Source organism: Camarhynchus parvulus, chromosome 20, assembly GCF_901933205.1.
Source record: "Camarhynchus parvulus chromosome 20, STF_HiC, whole genome shotgun sequence".
Lineage (NCBI taxonomy): Eukaryota > Metazoa > Chordata > Aves > Passeriformes > Thraupidae > Camarhynchus > Camarhynchus parvulus.
Genome location: NC_044590.1, coordinates 1 through 19,418, shown reverse-complemented (window position 1 = coordinate 19,418; position 19,418 = coordinate 1). Strand labels below are relative to the sequence as shown.

General features: G+C 39.9%; 1 protein-coding gene across 14 annotated transcripts in view; it reads right to left on the bottom strand.

Annotated features, from left to right (window-relative positions):
* The window catches only part of NCOA3 (nuclear receptor coactivator 3), a 56,313-nt gene extending 40,705 nt beyond the window's left edge, over positions 1-15,608 (bottom strand). For 7 of the 14 annotated variants that reach the window (XM_030963296.1, XM_030963309.1, XM_030963306.1 and 4 more), the window contains exons 1-2: positions 15,360-15,608; positions 8,440-8,479 (exon numbers count right to left, since the gene is read on the bottom strand). The gene's annotated coding sequence lies outside the window, so the exon portion shown is untranslated. Of the gene's footprint in view, positions 1-6,701; positions 7,760-8,439; positions 8,480-14,731; positions 15,320-15,359 lie in introns of those variants that run through there. The other 7 variants (XM_030963299.1, XM_030963304.1, XM_030963297.1 and 4 more) reach the window with 5 other exon arrangements.
* Between the last annotated feature and the right edge of the window lie 3,810 nt (positions 15,609-19,418).

Here is a 19,418-nt window from a genome sequence, read left to right as displayed (position 1 = left end):
AAAATCTTGCAAAGGAAAACAAACAAAAGCAAAAGAAAACAAAAAACTTTACAAAAAGGTAAAAAATGCTCTGGGCATGAGATTTGTAATAGATTGTCTGGGTTTAGCACTGAAAAAGAAAGATGCACATTCACTCATGTTATTCCAGAACTAGAGCACAAACACAAAACAGGCTTCTCGTTCCACTGTATCATCACTAACAAAGCAGTTTTCACCCCAGGAACTACAGACCCAGGTGAATCAGTCCATGGAGGGGTACCCCAAAATCTGTGCTGCCACCAGGTTTTTCTCTGGGAGATTGGTGAAAATGTTGATGACAGCAAATCTGAATGACAAGATCTATGATTGTGTTTTGGCATCTGACCTTGAAAAAAAAAAATCAAATGTCCAGCTACACTTGAGCAACAGATTTATCACCCCTTTATTGGTCTCACAAAGAAAGAGGACTAAAGCTCCCGTGAAGATGTTCAGTTCAGTGCAGCAACAGACTCCATAGTACAAGACAGCATGAAGGGAAGTATGTAAAGCATGTAGTTCAGGCAAATTCTTTAGCATCGTAACCTAAGAGTATGATTCAATACAGCAGAAATGCATAGGCTTCCTTAGAGATTTTAGCAGCTATGATTTGATAGCAAGTAGAATGGCGAGTCATCGCACACATTTGCAGAGTGAAACACATGGAACTAACCATTCCAAAACAGGAGGCAGTCAAACTGGGAAACATTTGGAGGCATGTATTTTGGCATAGTCTGATCTCCAACACGGTGCAGAAAGGTTGACAAGAATCTGAATATACTGTGAAGAGGTAAAATGCGTAAATATGCCATCGACATACAGAAAAGGTTTATGGTAAGGATGCTGGTGAAAATACAACTCAGTTTTCCAAACCCTGAAGCCAAGGTAGACTGCTTAAGATAATGCACATGACAACCCAAGATGGAAAAAAACATTAGTCAGTTGGCAGCTATTACTAATTTTCCATCAACACGCAGTTTCAAAATCAGTAAATTATCTTACCCAGAATGTTAAAGGCTTTCAGTGCACTTTGTAATGGTGAAAGACACTCTGGTCTCAGACCTCTATACAGGTCCAGAAAACGGATGAAGACTCTTACAAAACAGCTATGCCAGCTGAAAACATTTCCAGTCAAACTTATGTAAATCATACTTTTGCAAATCATACTTCTGCGACTCAATTGACAAAACGGAACAGTTTTACGCAATAAGATAATCACGTGAAGCCTCTTAAAACCTGCTTCAGGTATAGTCAGCCACTCTGCTTCAGAGCAGCCAAAGAAAACCAATTTCCAGCTGGTGGACCAGGTCAAACAGTGATTTCTTGAACCAACACAGGTAGATTACTTACTTAATCTATGCAAATAGGCACATCAGCAGCTTAATGCAGCTTCTATGAGGTTAAGTGCAATGCCTTGCGAGATTCTAATAAAAGATGCAGGAAGAGATTAAAACACAAAGTCAGAAAGTTGAAGCCATCATAAGATAGGTGACTGAGTTCATGCCCTACTACCAAGCTTTCCCACTGTAGTTCAAAAATGGAAAGACACCACAGAAAATGCCATCAAATAATGCTCTATTTTCACAGCTTAGCTAGATTAGGACACAGTTTTGCCAATACTAATTTAAGACTTAGTTACTTTTATTAAAAGCTCTCAATACATTCTTCTCAGTAAAAAGTGCAGTTTGGTTTTGTTGTTTTGCCTTCTCTGAATACTACATAATTTTAGAGAAATTCTTTTACGGTAAGGTATCATAAATGAATGCCCTTTTTGTACGATGGCCTCATTTTAGAAAAAAATGGATACTATAAAATTTTATATCAAGTCAGCATGTTACCAAGAAGTTTTTCTGTGTTTTCTGAATTTGATTAATACAAGTCAAGGTCACTTCCTGAAAGAAGGATGCCTACTACTGCAGCTGCAAGCAAACTAGACTCAAAAGCTGGGGGATGGGAAGACAATACTGGCAACTGCTATCACTGTCTCCAAAAATATACCAATTACTAAAGTCAAGTAAAATTTGGAATTTTTTACTACATCACTACATAAGTAACCTAATAACTGAAGTCTGAGTCTGTATAATTACTGTTCCAAGCAAACAAGATTCACAGTGATGCACCGAACCTGCAAAAAATTACTAATTCCGAGAACCCTTTACTTAAACTCTATACAATTTCCTTACAAATATATATTTTAGTTTTATTTTTTCTTTTCTTTCTTTGTTTTATCATGCAGTTCATGAAGCTAGTAAGAGACTGTCCTTGAATTAACGGCATGTCTCAGTCTTATTGAGACTGCGCAGCTCCACCCAATCTACATTGTCCTATTCTGAAGTCATTTAGGAAAAACACATTTTGGGAAAGCATGCAAGCTCTTTACAGAAGTCTACAGCATGCATTTCTCCAGTTTCTGAAGACTGTAGCTAGCTTACAGAAACAATTAGAAGTAAACCGTTTTCACCTGTAATGTGTAAAAATGTTTTAAGCCCTGTAAAGATATTTTAAAATAGGTTGTTTTTAAAACGTGCCACATTTGCATTATGCATGACGCCAATCAGATGTAGTTTGCCCTTCCCTGTTAAAACTAACAGGTCGTGAAAATAAGGCCCCATCAAACAGAAAAGTATTATTTTTGCTTTTTCTACAATCTGTAGCACCACACTGGCAGCAGGGTGGAAGGAATCTATTGCTGAAAAACATTTAAAACCATACATCAATGAGACAGTTCCACAAGGACATCTGGGGACACACACTCACCCTCAACCTAATATACTTCATCTTTAATAAAACAGCCTTGATACACCCAGCATGGCAACAGATGTTTCATCTGTTGATTGAGACTGAAATTAGGATGATCTACTGAATGAAACTTAGATTTGACATATTGGTGGAGTAAAAAGAAAGGAACCTTGCTAATTTTGGGTGGGCATCTTTGCCTAAAATAGAAAAATTAACTACAGCATATCAGTGCCTGTGCAGGCACAACTACATCTGTGGTTAAGGATGCCTAACATTTTCCATCACAGCAGCCTGTCCTAATTCTTTAATGCCTGTCTCTGACATACGCCTCAGAACTACTTTTTGGTTCGGACGTTTGAAAAATGAGCAGACTTCTGTTGAACAAAGTGTAACCTTTTATTCAGTCCAAGAAATTAAAGCTTTGGAAGAGAAACCGGTCGAATGTCTAAACAAACTGAACTTTATCTTGCTGCTCCAATGAAGATATCTGTATAGCTGGCAAGCGCCTTATTTAAAGTACTCTAACATGCTTAGTTTTGTTTTAAACCAGTGGCCAAGATCCTCATGTATTTTATCTAACCAAGTTAGCTTTGTTGCTGCACAGCTTCTCCATGCTGACACAACAGAACACGCTTTATCGCTATATTACCAAGACCAAGAGCAACTTCTCTACAAACCTGCCAGCTACAAAGCAGTTAAAGTGCCTGGCAGCACAGTAGCTAGTGAAAAGGGACATTCTTCTAGGTTATACTGCCTCACCCATACACAGCATCCACAAAGCATGAGGCAGCAGCAGGATCAAGGGCTTAGCAAAGGCCACCCTTAACCTCCCTCCTAATTCAAGATTTCATTTGAAACAGTAGCTGGAGGTCTCATCCAACAGTGCTAGAAACCCACTTTCCTGCCCCTCCAGCAAGTAACCCGTGTAGAAGACACACTCAGTTTAGCAACCAAGGCAGCACCCTGCTTGATGACTACCTTGCTGGCAAACAGAGTAGAAATTTCCTTATGGCACATTATACTATTTTTTCCATAAGCTTTTTAAAGACATACAGAAACTTACACTGAAAATATTAAGGATGTGAGGTCATTCAAAAAACTTCAAATAGTATTGTCAGCTACACCTCTCAAGATTTCTTTAATCCTTGTTGCACATTCTTAATTTAAGCAGATTCCTGAAACAGTGCACTGCACAGATGATGCAACAGACAAATAAGGCTATTAGTAGTCTTTTCTGTGACCTGATGGGGGCCAGTCCCACACAAAGTCTCATGAGCAGTAACACACCAATCACTTCCAATTTACTACACAGTAATAGATAATCATCTCATAAATCAAGATCGGAAGTCTGTCGAGGATCTGTATGTTAACTTGGCCTTTGCCCAGAATGGGTACTTAGAAAGCTCCAGTGACATTCAAATCAGAACACACAGGCTTTTTCCAATGGAGAGTAAACAACAGTGATACATACTGTCTTGATTATGACAGATCACAACGAATATATTTACACCCATCAATAAGGGTGGGCCCATGAGCATGAAAGAAATGTACTCCATAAATCACATCGCCTTGCCGTTGGCACATTTTGCTAGTCAGCAGATGCAGTACTTATGAACATTTATTCATGTGTTCGCACGAGAAGTAAGTTACAGAAATAATGTCAGCAAATATATTATTTTACACCAGAAACATGTCATTTAAAAAAATGTAGATTCATATTCTAAAAAAGTGTTTGAGCGCTGTGGGCAGAAGGTAGGGGGGAAGGCATCTATCCATTACAGGGTCTCATACTGTGTGAGTCTACTCAGACCCACGCAAACTGGCTTTAAGGGCAGTTAAATGCCTGGTGTCTTAAGAATGCTTTTGAGACTCCTACTTAGTATCTTTTTCTGTCATGCTACTAAAATAGATTCTTTTCAAAATGTATTGAAAATCACACATCCTCTTTGTTTTTAAGATTAGATCTTGGTATTTGCTGATCTAATAATAATTAAAGGCCTGTTAATGAAGTTAATGAGTCTTCGGCAAAACTAGACTCTCAGATTTCAGAGTACAAGATCAGAAACTACTAAAACCAAAATAAGCTATTGAAGAAAGGAAATAAAAATTTCACATTTTCCATGCATAGTATCAGTGCTTATTTACGATTAATTTAATTGAAAGGAATAAGTACAGCTACTTAATACAAAGGTGCCAGTTCTAAACCCCAGTTTGTCCTTGAAATATGGAAATGTTTCAAGCTCAATGCTGTAATTACAATCTGATTAAGTCTGAGTATATGCAGGTACACTTCATTTAGCTGCAAGAGGTATTTAGTTCAACAAAAATGCCTACCATTCAATATTTGAAGCAAACTCAGTTGTCTACCCATGTTATACCAACAGATCTGAGCATTCCATTAATTAGGATCCCCTTTCCTCTATTTCTTTATCATATTCCGTACCATATTTCCTTCAGAGCTTAGTAGATACAGTACCTTCAGTGAAATTGCAAAATAACGACAGAAGAGAATCCCCCCCAAATCAGGTTAATTAATCTTTCCACAATACAGTCAGGTTACCACAGAGCATCTGCTACAATTTACTGCTCAAAACAAAGCTGTAGTGATATTGTGCATGCCTCTGGTCAAATAAAATCTTAGCTTTATGGGCTCAATTATTTAAAAATTAAGCAAGGTGGAGTAATAAAAAGGAAAAAGCCCAAAGGTTGGTATCTTTGCTTAATACTACATAAAGCAGAGTAGTACCACCCGGAGAGGTATTAGAAATTGGAGAGTCACAGAGTCTCCTTCAAGGCCTACAAGAAAAGGGCAATAGGCAAGCTTTACTACCTGCAACAAGTTAAGTTTCTGTTTATAAATAGTGATTGAACAGCGGAACCACTTTCAGATAGCCTACGGAATCCCTGTCCTGAGAGATTTTTTAATGCTTGACCGAACAAAACCTTGACAGACCAACACTGACTTTACTCATGGTATTTGGATTGATGCTGGCATAATTATGCGATGAGTTTCAGTAAAACACTGTCATCGGGGAATTACACACTACAGCCCAGAGATAAACTGGGATGTAGTACATAAGATACTGAGATAAACCATCATAACAATGGGCCGCTACGATAGAAAAGTAACATTATAATTGATCCTACTTTATTTAATTTTAAGATATATTACCACATTCTTTTTGGTTCTGATTTAAGAGGTATGTTTCATTAATATCATGCATGCTTTAGGTTTTGCATGCACACATCAATAGTCCCATCTTTACTGGACACAGGGTATGTAAATCTTGACCACAACATTCATACCTACCATTTTTCCCGCCCACTTATGAGAAAAAAAATGTCCAAAATGTCATGCTTTTAAGTAAGCCTCTCAGTGCCCTCTGGATTTTTCTTTTTTGGTCCAAACTCTTCTATTCTTTACAAGGAATTTCTATTGCATAAAAAGCTTATGCTTCTAGTTTTTCTAATATTCTATTAAAGAAGCAGTATCTTTACTTCCACTAAAAAGCCATTTTTCAACATATCTCACAGAAAGCTCCCAAGGACTCCTCAGGCAGGCAGAAAATCAGTAATACTCATGAAAGTTTTTATACAAATGGCACTTCTCAAACAGAAATGTTTATCCACAGAACTCTCCAAAATCACCCTATCAACATTAGCACAGAAATTTGAAGCAATTTTATGAAGATTAGCAACCATTCTGGAAGTTAGTACAAGATGTCTATGACTACCAAAACCAGATGGGATGATATCCTTCCTCTTCAAGTGCCAAAAGCATTTATAATGTTTTCAGATCCAGTTCCTTCCTTGTTTACAGATAAATTGCTAAGCAGTTGTACAGTTTCACATCATCAGGAAGCAAACTTTATGTACTCTTCTATAGTGCACTGGTGGAAATGCCAGGACAGAGCTGTAAATTTCTTTTCTTATTACTTTTTCCTTACCTTTCCTTGCATATTTTTTTAGTTCCCATACAAGGCGACCGACTGAACTGTATCTAACATTCAACAAAACTGAGCTGGAGAGTCACTGTTTGATCTTTGAAGTTAATATTCAGCCATGTGTGCACTGAGAAGTTGTCACATTAGCATCTGGTAAGCAAATAAAACATAGTAACTAACTGAGGAGCGCATGGTCATGCATTTATGTCATGCAGTTGCAGAAGATCGGCTATGAAGCGTGATGGATGCAATGCGTTTTCTGATCAGTAAATGCCACACTACATTCGCCCAGCGAATGACCCACCTCTAGCAGTACATCCCACACAGCGTGGGAAGTTATGCTTAGGTTCACTGCAGTCAGAAGTTTATATTCTTGGGCAGTGTCAAAATTATTAGGATAAAGGTTACTAGTAATTGTCTCTGGGCATAGAATAGCTTCTCTTTTCAAAGTCCAGTAAGTATTTTTTAATGTACCTACCAGTCCACTGAAAGGTCAAAAAGCTACAAAGCCTTACTTCTGTGCTTTCATCAGTATGAAAACTTGTTAGATTCTCATATAGACGAGGCCTATAAGTAACAGTGTACAAACACTAACAGGATAATCACAGCACACCATGGAGGGGACACAAGGGAAGAGCATACAAAACTTAAGCCTGATATCATTAATCCTCTTTAAGAATAAAACTTATGTGATCTTTTTTCATCAAAAGTAGATTTATGACAGACAATATGGTCAGACAAGTGCCTGCATCCAGTCAGGACCAAAAGTTATTTATCTTCCTTACTTGAGTCTTACTTGTCTCCACCTCATAATATTCACCCCAGTGTGTCATCTGTCTGCAAAACATGGCTTAGGAGCTATAATGTTTTGATGAGCACAGCTATCTGAAAAAACCCACAAATTCTTCTGTCCTTTGAATAGATCATTCTCCAAAGGTTTGCCTTCAACTGTCTCCTTCCATTTTCTTTCATTTTGCTTTAACCCCACCTTACTCTAACCAAGCCAGCTCACCTATTTCAGGGCATCTGCTAAACTGCAGAACACAGAGGTTGAACTTACAACGAGAGATTATTCCAAAGAAGGCGCTTCCTTTCTTGAGACCAAAATCCCACTGAATAGAATGTCCAGACAAGCTTTCAGTTTTGCTACTCTCCAGCAATGGGTATAGAAGCTGACACATCAATCTAATAGAATATTGAAGGCTAAATTGCTTGCCCCAGAAGCTATGACCAAACCTCAAACAAACAATATCAATCAGTGATTCGCATTATATCTGCACTGAGCCCAGAAGAGATTTAGCTAAGAAATCCTGTTTCATCATCAGTCTTTCAAAATAACATGAATACTTTGCTCAGAACAAAGTTATCGGTTACTTCAGGAAGAAGAAAACTCTAGTAGTAGTGACAGAGAGAATTAAAAAACAAAGGCAGATATATATGCACAAGGATACCGTGTATCTCACATCTTGGAAGGAGCATCCTTTAATGGTCCAAGTATTCCCCAAAAGCCTAACAGTGTTAGATACCATGAAACGTACCAAGGTCAGGTCATATCATGCATTTCCTCAAGTGAGGTGGAAGACGGCAAAATATATACCATATTAACATGGAACATTAAAAAAACCACCTTTATTTTTCTAAGGCAACTGAAATTATTTTCTCCTTTTCTTAACTCCCTAACTATCAATAATTTATGAGAATTGATGCAGAGAAAACAAAGTAGTTGTGACAGAAAACTTACCGAGCACCGTGTTCGCTACAGCAGAAGCCAGTAGGAATGCCTAGAAAGAAAAAGCATATGAACGTGTTTCAGCATGCTCTCAAACTCCACAATCTACTGTTCAGGAATTTCCTGGTTTAGAACAAGTGAGTCTTCTAGCTGCTGGATATTCTGTGGCAGTCAGTTCTGTAGTTAAACTCTACACTATGTGAAAGTAGCCTTTTTTTGTTTTTAACCCTGCCATCTAATAATAAGGAGAATAACTGAAATGAGTGAAGAAGAAAACACTTTCCTCCTGTTGATTTCCCATTACACTTGTGGTTTTGTAGAGATGTGCCTCGTATTGTAAGGCCAACACAAAAAAAAAGGGAGAGAAATGCTGGAATACTGTGTCTTATTAAAAATACAGAGAAACATAGTCCATTTTACTCATTGATACTGCATATACCAGAAATACTTACATTCGAGAGGAAGGCATAGCATGATTGTATAATAATGTAGTATTTTCAATCTTCTAACCTTTTTCTTCACTGGCAACACTCTTTTGGTACACTACTTAGCACTGGTCTGTCATTTTGACAGAATAATTAATTCAGATTTCCTTTTTTTATTTTACCGAGTAGAGGAAAATTGAACAAAGATCTATTGGCTACAGCATACCCTCTTCTTCTCTAGGTAAAACACTAGGAATAAAGACCAAAGTATCACTGGAGTAAGGACAAGTCTCCTAAACCAAATGATAGGGATATATTCAGTCAGTCACCCTGAAAAGAAAGTTCTCTTAAGTCACTGTGGCTACTTCTTTGGTGACCACTCTGACTGGAATTACTACCTGTAGTTACTAAATCTACATTTGAGAAAAAGTCTCACTAAAACTTAGAAAAGCTTGGATGGATTAGCAATCCATTATAAGCTATCCAAAAGTTATACAAAGCAACGGCAGTAATTTCAGTACTTTTAATCAGCGAGCAACCAATTAAAAATACACAATTCACAATACAATCCTTACATAAGCTGGAAAAGATACTAAGGTTCATGTCAAGTTCAACATGCTTCACTTTTAACTTTAGTCATTAGCATTCTCATTAGCAGTAAATGTGTGAGAAAGGATTACAAGCAGTCAGGAAGTCAGATGTTGAAATTTTTATGTAATTATTTAAAAAAAAAAGTAGCCCAACAAAGAGAGGTAACAAAAAAGGAAGCACAACGGCCCTGACGTGGCTCGAGAGCTGTGGAAATGTACTATGGTGTCTTAAAAAGACAAAATTAATGTGCATTTAAAGGGTTCTGGTTTTGTATTTTCAATTAATACTAGTAAGACAAGAGCTTGTTGTGACGTTGCTTACTCCCACCTCAGTATTTAAGGAAACAAAAACCTCAACCCAATATATAAAGGATTCTTTAGGCCCTACCCCAAAACAGCATAAGCCAACAATAAATATCTGTAGTGACAGAAAGACAAGACACATTCCAAGTACAGAGTCCTCTACATCTTGGGAGAAAGGTCAGGTAGCTTTTAGTAAATAAGAGCAACTTACACAGAAAAGAGCTTTAAGGTAGACAAATGAGGTTGAACCTGTAGATCCCTTCAGTTTGATTTTCACCATTGTACCTCGAACTGCAATAATTTTAAAAATAACCATTAAATAGTCTTTAAGTTTAACTCTTTTATGAGAGATGTGTTTCCTAATGTCTTTCTTCCTTTGTATATTAAAGATAGGACAAATAAGATTTGTAGCTTAGCAGCATACACTCCTTACTGGAAAGGTTGGTCCAGAATTACCATTGGAAACAAGAAAAGATGTATTGTCACTTAGCAGTGATCATGTAGAAATAGGAACAGCTAACACATAGTAAAACAAGAAACTAAATTAATATAAGCAGTAGTTGATACTTAGCATGAGAGTGGTTTATGCACAGTCTCGCATATGAGAATTTATTTAGTGACAACTGATTTTTAGCAAGCACTTGCTCACCAAATAGCTTGAAGTTCCAGTCAGAAAAAGATTCCTAACTGGAATTCCAGCAATAAAGGCATGCCTGCATGTTATTAAAGGAAACAGTGGAAAATTTCTCAGGCTGACATCCAGAATGTCCGCGGTTCCTTTTCATGTTTCTCTTCTTGCAACTTGCAAAGCAGATGCTAATCCAGATCCTAAAAGTTTTTTGATTTTGGGTGGGGGTTTTTTTGTTTTGTGGGTTTTTTTTTGGTTTTTTGTTTTTTGTTTTTTTTTTTAGTTGTTCGTTGTTTGGGTTTTTTTTCCTTTTCTTTTGTGAAGCCTGGGAATTTCCACTGCTTTTAAAGAGCTTTTTAAAAAGCTGTCTCAAATATACTGCTCAAACAACCTTCCACTTCTACCTAGACAGATTCTTTAGTTTAAAGCAGAAGTTTCATTGCTATAAAGCAGACCTAAGATGAGGGGGAATAAAAAAAATTGCTCATCTACCAAAAGCATTGCTTGGCCAATCTAAAATATTATTATACTGTGTATTAATCTTGATAGAGGTCACTTGAGGTTCAGCTACAGAGAGATAGATGGGTAAGAGAAAACAAAGCAGGTGATAAAGCTACCTTGTAGCTGTACATTTGAACAGAAATTACAGTGGATGACAACCCAAGCTATTCTGTTCCTATTAAATGATCAAGTAATGGCTGTCCTTCAACTTAGTCGAATTTGCACTCAACAATTTTCCATTGTTCCCGAATCCCACTCATCATCCATGTTACCTGCTTATTGTCTCTCACAAAGCCAATACAAGTCTGCCCAGTTTGCTAGCACTAGTTCTATACCTCACCTCTACCAGACTTATTCATCAGCCTCGTACATACATCACCAAAGATTAGGGGGTTCAATGGAAAACCTACAGTTGTAATACAAAAATCTTTGAAAGCTACTTCAGCCAGGGAAGATGGTTTTCTTTCAGTTTTCTGTGCACTGATTAGACAAACTGCCTTCCTGATTTTAAGGAGGGGGTCAAATGCACATCCTAGGTAAACAGGAGATGTTTGCTTTGTTCTATTTTAATCAAGTGAACAGTTTGCAGATGAAGTAGGCTTGCTTTTGTTGCCATTAGTGCCACCTTTGAATCTATAACTAGATAAATACTTGAAATACTGATTACGAGGGGATTCTTTCAATTACTACCTAAGAATGTTAAGCAATGTGCTGACTGATATTCTGGCCCATTGAGCCAGAAATCTCAACTCTGAACATCAAAAAGGCTACCATAGAAGATGAGACCAGGAGGGTACTATAACAAAAGATGCTGCTATATCTGCTTTAGTTTGCAGCAACAAAGATGGACTGAGCACAAATAGAACTGCAAACCAAGTCATAATTCCTTATTTCCACCTACCCTCTCTAGCCTAGCCTTTATGGGGAAAGAGAAACTATTATAGAGAAAGATGTCTGAAAAGCCTATCCAAATCACTGGCAAAGACATCGCAAATTTTTGTTTGAAATAATTTCCTTAAGATGTAAGCTGCCAAGGATAGAAAACCATTTTAAAGTGGTCATTATTAATACAAGAAATTAATTGTTGAACCTTTACTAGTTCTTCTGTAAGATTAAAAAAAAAACAATGTAGCGTTTCCATATACCGATTGCTTATATGCGTGCGCGCACACACACGTGTATGCTCCTTCTAGACATCTGTCTAAAAGGTTTTAGAAAAAGTTTGTTCACATAGAATGCTACCCCCTCAGACACGTGTAGCAGCAAAAAGCAAGTAGCACAGTTTACCTTTTCCTGTGCCTTACTAGCCTCCAGAGAACGTGATGAAAAAACCCAGCAATGTTAAGATGCTCATATACTCTATAGGGCAATTGGCAAAGTGTTAGAACTACAAATTGAGTGCACAAAGCAAAACCAGAGGAATGCTACCTTTGATTTAGATTTATTTAGTTCTTTGGACCCACACAAAATGAACAGAGAACCCCCGACTGACTGCTCTGAACAATTGTTTCCCCAAAATACTGGAGAGAACATGTATTTCACTGAGTTTTTTTGCAAGTAAATTGTTCAGTTCTCTCTTTTACTTAACCCTTCAATTAAAACAAAAGTCACCCAACCCAATCCCGGTTACATTACCTGTTCAATGGCTTTGGGATGTTTCAGTGAGGTAGGGCATTCTGTTATTAGACATACAGTGCACAAAAGACTATATATCCTTCAAGAGATTGAAGGCAAGGTAATTTTGTTTCACTTTTCAAAAATCAGTTTATTCATAACTGTAAATTTAAAAAGTCACCAATTAAGTATTATTAAAGTAACAGGATCCATCTGAAATACACCTCCCATTTATATGATGCACAAAATAATTTGATGTACCTTCACTCGACTAAATGCAGCGTACAAAAATCACAGTGAGTGGAAACACATTCTGTAGCAGATTTAAATCAGTAACAGTTAAATTCTTTTACAATTGCCTCTTTCCTAATACACTACATCTAGAAACATCAACAGATTTAGTCAGGGGCGAAAGGGGGAAAAACAAATGAAAAAACTACACAGGCAGGCTGCCCCAGCATTCAGGTCAGATATCCTTGGCATAAAGGATTCTATTCCTCCCCTTCCACTCCCCTCCATTTTTTAAAATTATTAAAATAAGTCAGAAGAATACCAGTATTTAGATATTTCTAAATACTGGAAAAGCTAGAACATGAAATGCAGAAGATCCCATACAGTACAGTCCTTTAAGATCACATTTTCAAGAGAGACTCAATTAAATGCAGGAGTTGAAGCAGCCTGTAGTGTCAGGCTCTAGTGTCCGATACCCTTTCACATGCTACAAACGGTTTAATTTTGCAGGCACATATAATCAAGACACTTTTTCTTTCTCAGAGTTCTTGAAAAATAAAAGCACACCCCCCCCCCTTTTCTAGGAAACTGTACCACAGATATTAATAATGAAGGTTTTGTGATTGTGTTTTCTTGTCCATTATTAATTAAAAAAAATTCCACCATGATCAAAAGATAGGGTTCCATTGTAAAATAGATTTGCTTCTTCTTCCTAATCTGCATTTTGTCTCTGCTATATGTTAGGGTTTACATCAGTGATACAATGAAAAAAAGAAAAAGGTAACTAGGCAATGCAAAACTTTCAACTTCATAAATCCAAAGCCAGGATGAACAAGGGCCTCAAAGGAACAGTTAAAAGAAACATGAAGCCACAGACGAGCCCAAAATGCATGCAAGTCATATTCCAAATAAAATCAGACTGGCAATAACACACTGTAATCAGGAGAGGTACTTAAAGTGAGGCTGAGTGCTGGGTTTATTTTGTCTATCACTTCCCATATCCCACAGCCTCTATCTTCACATGTCAGCAGTGAATCCATCAAACCCACTGGTACTAGTAAAAAAACCAAACCGGTAGTAGTAACAGAGCTGAAGGAACAACAGTCAGTTGAACAGCAGTTGTAACAGCAGTCAACAGTAAATGTAATTTCTGCATGTTTTAGTGCACAATCTTGTTTTAAAAACAAAAGTAACGAAACTGAAACAAAACAAAAAGCCCAACCCTCCCCCAAAAGCACCCAATTTTGTCAGTTTCTTCTAAACCCAAGCTTTTATTCTCTGGTTTTCACTCATATACCATTTGTTTCTATGAAGCTACATTTTATATTCAGAACATACAACTTTCTTTCATGTGAAGCAGAACATTTTAAGGTGGAAATATTCCATGAGAAAATATTTATTTTTACAATAGTGATGAAGTTTAACGAAAATGTTAAGCTTATTGTAAGAATCCATTTAAAATGCATTACAGACACCATATACTAGAAATTGCCATCCCTCACACATTCAGATTTCCTTTTGTTTTGTCTTGTTATTTTAGTTAGACTCCAACATGCTATTTTCTGTTAACTTCTGTCTAATAGAGGACGAAGATACTGAGGATTCAAATGAGTCTGAATATGAGCTGACAAATTGAGAAGCTTCGCTTTTAAAGGAAAACTTGACCGTGCTTAGGAGTAGGAGCAGAAACCACAAACAGAACCAACTTTAGAACCAAAGAAAGAGAATCGCGGGAACTATCTCAACCTCACGCTACATTCTAACTCATAATCACCCTATTTATATCCCAGAAACAGTAACACCTACAGCTGCATGCGACCTGAGCCGGGGGTGGGGGGTGTGTGTTAGGGGTGGGAAGCTCATCTCCAACCCTCAATAACAGTTTCATTACAGCTACGAGTCAGAAATGGGTAGGAGGCATGGAAATTAACCTTTCAGTTCCAGTGTTTTAAATTCCTTTTCTTATTACCAGAGATAAGAAGGAGACAAGTGAAGTCAGCTCTAAAACTTACCGAGGCTACAGGATGACCAGGAGAAGGCGGATAGCAAGGTCTTTGGAACCGCCTCCGTACCAAAGGTACCAATGGTAGAGAGGGCCATTCTAACCGAGGTATTTCACCCACACCCCGCCTCTGCTCAGACTGAGAAACCGTGGGTCAGACGATTCTAAAGCCAGGTCCGCAGCGACCTCAGGTCTCTTTGTATTCCACGAGGAACCTCCACCAAAATCACCACACTTAGATATGCATCACACAGCGACACGGGAAGCCTTCAGTCCACGCATCAATCCCCCGCCACTGCCCCAGGAATGCCCCTTCAAAACTCACTCATCAGTAAAGTTAAAATAGCTAGAAAGAGGTCAAGGCAGCCACGCATTGCCCGGGGAATACTCCTCACACACAACCCATCTACGCTGGCCTTCGTCCTCCCATCACGGAGCCACGTTCATATTGACGAGGGGGGCGAAAGACAGAAAAGAGCCACCCCTCAAGGCCACCCCCAAGCCTCTCCCTTCCCCGGCAAGGGGCAGCTCTCCCTCCGCCATCCCAGTCCCACTCCAGCACTAGAAGCAGGGAAACGCGAACTAGAACTCCCCGCTCTCCACTCGTTACTCACTCCCTCCCTCCGAACCCCACTCACCCGGGAAATGAGCCAAAGCTCAGCTACATCTCCATCTCCCCCACACTCAGCCCCGCACCGCCATTTTCCTCACTGCCTGGATTTAAATCGGGACCGACGCGGAGACAGCAGGCGGCGTGAGGTATTGTGGGACCTGTAGTACCCAGACGGGAGCTTGTGGTACTTGTAGTTCGCGCCGGGATTGCTGCCGGAGCCGCCAGGCTCAGCCTGGTGCCAGAGCTCCGGCGTCGCCTCTGCATCGCCGCGGTCTCTGCAGTAGGGCGGGCTCAAACGGGGAGGAGAAAGCGGTCCCAGGGGAAGCTGCCTGTGCCGTGCACGCCCTGGCGTGCCGTGCACGTTCCCGCGGCGCTTGCTCCGTGCTCGTAGAGGTCACAAAATGCCGTATCTGTATCATTAGGCTCCCTTGGGAGTAAAAATACCAAAACCTTCAAATAACGATTGAAAGAAAAATATTTACTCCCTTGGAGCCTGAAATTTTCTACAGCTGCACCAGACATATAGTTTTTCTTCTTTTTTTATTCATAGTCTATAGGGGGCCTAATTAGTGCTCCAGCTGGCACTACCTAATACTGAAATCGATTAACAACTGCAACGCTTACGCACATCCACAGTACCAGTTAAATTAGACAACCAAGAGTTAATTGGATCATGATTTAATTAGGCAAACAGGCAGTCTTCCAACAAAGCTATCAGTCACCATCAAGCCCACCCCTCACACAAATCCCATCGTCGCCACTGCGTCCCACCCCACGCCTCTCTCCTCGCGCTGCCGCCCCACCCGCGAACCGCGAGCGGCGCGACGCCCCCTTCCATCGCACGCCGCGCCGCCTGCGTATCCCGTAACGCCCCCTGCCGGCAAACGCCGCGCGGTGCCCGCATACCGCCCTCCGCCCCGCCCCTGCGGGAAGAACAGAGCTGGCGGTGAAATAAGGCTTGTGGCTCAAGAGCTGGGGCTGGAGCTGTCATCACTGCAGCATGGCTCCATCGGGGGACCGTGGTAAGGACAGGAGTGCTCACCTAACTTTGCATCTGAGGTCAGCTTCAGGATCTTGTTGTATTGTGGGAGAGCAGAGCTTCACAGTAAACACCAGTGTTTACTAACACACTCACTACCAGTGTTAACACTAACAAATCTTACCCAAATAGTAATACTAATAACACTGTGCATATTATTAATGCTAGTAGAGGCCGGTAGCATTCTTAACGCTTGCATGAAGAACACAAAATTAATTAATGTTGCTGATTATGCTATTGTGGTGTTGAAATACTTGGCCTCTACTGCGGTAGCCCCACACTTAGCTCGATGGTCTCCCCCAGCAGGTCCCTCAGCACCTGGATGTGGATCAGCTTAAGCTTCGCTGATGCAAAAACCAGAGTTCGCTCTTTAAAATCTTTAGAAGTTTAATAAAGGATAAAAGAACAAAATAATTCAGCACTGGGGTGCTTTTGGCACACAGCCAAAGAGCACAGAGGTAGTTTAAAATCATGTTCACTATATACAGTTACATTGCTGGGATTACATGTATATTCATTAGCTTATACATTATTCAAACATTCCTTTGAGGTTTTGATGTTCGAAGAACTCTCTTGTTTGGTTTTGAGCTCTGACTTGTCTACAGAACATTCTGTAAATTAGGTCTACATATTTTATTTCTTCCTGTAGTTTTATCCTGGTGCTTCACGCTCCCTGATAGCGCTGATAGAGTTGATAAATCTTTCCTGAATGCCTTGCCAAGAGCTTTGGTGTTTGAGCTGCCAAACCCAAACTGGTCCTGATGATGGAGGACTTAAGAAATTACTCAATCCAACTAAATGCTTTAAAAAGGGAAATGGTTTGGTTATAAAAATATTTCTGCCTGAGACTGGGAAGAGTTAAACCCCCCAATTCTGCACAACAGCACAAGGATTTTTTAATTCTTTGCCTTTTTCCCCCCCTTCCTTTGAATGGGTTTGTTTGTTTCCCCTTGGAGACTGCACACACAACAGGCAGATTTTTCAATTAAGCCATTTTTTCCCACTTTTAGTCTTCAATGGAGCCCAGGTACCAATTGTTTGCTGCTTGGTTTCTGCCTTCCCTTTCCTGCCTACAGCTTAAACCTTAACTCTCCTTCCCGCTTTTTTGGCCATCACTGGTCATGCAGATGATGCTGATGCAGATGGCTGATAAATAATTATCAAACAGCTTGGGAATGGTTAGTATCAGGTATCAGTAACATTAAAAAATACAGTATATGGACCATCAACCAATGAATTTAGCAATAGTTGGATAGTGACTAATCATCTTTCCTTTAAAGCCCCCTCCATAATGTATTTACTTAAAAAGGGAAAGCATTTGGTTTTTATTTTAAAAAATACTACGAATCACCAACAGCCAGCCTAAGTGAGCATGGAAGACTGACAAAGACATTGTAATGTTTTTTCTTTTAAATCCCTCACAACCCCATCACGTACTGGGGAGGCAGCTCAGCGAGTTTTCAGCCCACAGCTGCCATCCTGTGCTCATGGAGAGCAACCTCTCCAGCTGTCCCAGCCTCAGGAAAGTACAGAAGAGGGCTTTACGCAGATCGGGGATTAAGCTAGACCCAGGTTGGGCTCAGCTCAGTCACCATGGCACTGTTAGAAGCCTTAAACCCTTTTTCTATCAGATTGATTGGGGTTGTGGTGCAGCCACTGTGTTGCTGTCAATGAGCTCCCCGGCAGCCTAGCCTGACATGGTGAGCAGGGGCTTGGGGTTCTGCCTTATGTGTTAAACATCAAACCAGAAGATAAAACAACAGATAAAACCCCTGCCCTGACACGTGCCTCACTCTGCACCACTGCTGTGAGAGAAGGGTGAAAGACCCAGTCAGTTTTAGCTCTGTAAAGAAGCTACAGAGCAGTGATGAGTGCCTGAATCACATCCCCTGCAGCCATCAGGGGAGTGAGGGCAGGAAAAAGGACAGAGAAAGGGAAATAAAAAAACAACAGAGCCACCAAGACTGGAGGATGTGAGGATGAATCCAAAACTATGCTCTCCAAGAGCTGAAAGAACACATTTCTTAAAACAAGACATCCAAACTGGAATGAGGGACTTGCACTCTTTCCAGATCTTCCCAGCACCATAACCCTTTAAAAAAAAAAAAGGAAAAAGCCATCTGTGGAAATGGGATGCTCTTTTAAGCCTTGCAGAGACTTTCTCCAGCACCACAAACCACCCTTCCTGTTGCTCTTCCTTTACCGCTCAGGGCTGAGCCATGGAGACCTGCTTCTTTAGTGTGTGTGTGTATTTCAGGGTTTTTTTTAAACCAAGAAAAAAATCAATATCATATTTTAAAAAGAACCCCCAGAGCTTTGGGGAAAGTGGGCATAAATGTCAAACAAAACACAAAGAAAGACTGAGCTACTAAGGGATCATACTTAGAGCAGCAGTGGTGGGGTGGGAGGGAAGAAATACAGCAGACAAATTTAACACCATTTAGGAGCATTTATACACAATGTTTTCATTGCAAGCAGCACTTAGAAGTGACAATTTAGTGATTTATCATATCCCAGCACACTCCTTCCCTGTCAAAGTGATAGGCAGAACCAGCAGAGCAGCTCTGAACACACTGTTCACTACAAGGCACCACCAACAAACCCAGAACAGCTCCACCCTTGGCCAACCCTGATCCCTTGGGCCTTCTGAGAAGCTGGGATTTAGGAGAAGGCCTTGCAGGGGAACAGTGTTTCAAATGTCAAAGGATTTAAAAATATACAAGGCTATGAAAGCTGATGGGACCTGAAAGAATTGAAGGAGAAGGTGTCTCAGCAGAGCATCTTTGGCCAGTGCAGCCAAATAACCATCATATATCATTACTGGAGGATCTGGGAGTGAAGCCCAGCAGGAGATGCTGCAACATGAACTCCTGCCCCACATGAGAGGTTCCCAGAGACCAAAAACTCTGTGCAGAGCAGACAGGATCTGACCACAACACCTGCCTTGGGCCAAACCTGCTCTTCATTTTCCATGAGCCACACAGAAACGTGGTGTATTTATGATCGCTTCTCTCACCAGACCTGGTTGCAATCAGCACTGGATCC